Below are 1123 nucleotides of genomic sequence, written 5' to 3'. Positions count from 1 at the left end.
CCCCCCAAAACCTGAGGAGAGCGGTACCAGGCAGAGGGCGAGGAGTAGGTCAGGGTAAGATTTTTGGGGACCCTCTGACACCCCCCCCTCACCCCCACCCGCTGGCTAGATGGTACGTAGAGCTTCCAAACAACACTTGTGCCAATAGTTTTGGGGTTGGTTTGATTTATTTTGTTGTTTTGGGGTTTTTTTTTGTTGTTAAAAAAACAGAAATCTTTTAATCTTTGTATAATACACCCAGGCGTGACTGCGGCCAAGAGCAGGATGAGCTGACCCCCCCATTTCCTCCCCCTGCCCCCCAATTCACAGGGTGGCAGCAGCATCCCTAGGGGTGCACCCTTATATTTTTTGGGGGGGGTGCACCCTTATTTTTTTGAGGGGGTGCACCCTTATTTTTTGATGGGTGCACCCATTTTTTGAGGGGGTACACGGATTTTTTGGGGGGTGCACCCCTTTTTTTGTATGTGGGGGGTGCACCCTTATTTCTTCAGGGCTCCCAAAGTGCCTTCCAGCTCCCCCAAAGAGCTCAACCAGACCCAAACCACAGGGGGGGGTGGGACACCAGCGTGACCCCCCCCTGGCCCCATGGCAGCCGGGGAGCTGCTTTGGGGTGTGCCCGGGTGCTCCCCGAGCCACAATGCGAAAAAATATATGAAATTTTAAAACCCTGGGGTGAGCCAGGGTCGCCTTTGCCATCTGGGTGCACCAACTTCCCCCTGAACAAAGCTTTTTTACTATATTTTTATTTTTTTTTTTAAGAACCCCCCCCATTTTACAGCGACCCCGAGCCCCCGCCGGTGTTTTGTATCCGTTATCCCTGTACACATCTTTATTCAACCCCGGGAGGCTCCTGCCTTTCTCCCTATTCCCCGTGACCTCCCCGGGTTAATTTTTTGTTTTGTTTTGCTGTGTAAAGGTTTAAAAAAAAAAAAAAAAAAAAAAAAAAAAAAAAAAAAGCCAAACCCTCCTGTATCAGTATTAAATTTGCCAATTTTCCATCGCCCCGGGCTCTTTGAGTGGGGGGGGATCAAGTGCGGGGAAACATCGTGGGGGTTTCCTCCTAAAAGGGCTCTAAATTCTTTAAAAAAAATAGTTTAAACTGCTTTAAAACCCCCGAGATCGG

The sequence above is a fragment of the Calidris pugnax genome, unplaced genomic scaffold (genome assembly GCF_001431845.1).
Source record: "Calidris pugnax isolate Ruff unplaced genomic scaffold, ASM143184v1 scaffold96, whole genome shotgun sequence".
Classification (NCBI taxonomy): domain Eukaryota; kingdom Metazoa; phylum Chordata; class Aves; order Charadriiformes; family Scolopacidae; genus Calidris; species Calidris pugnax.
The sequence above is the reverse complement of the archived record's forward strand: the minus strand, read 5'-3'. Positions refer to the sequence as shown.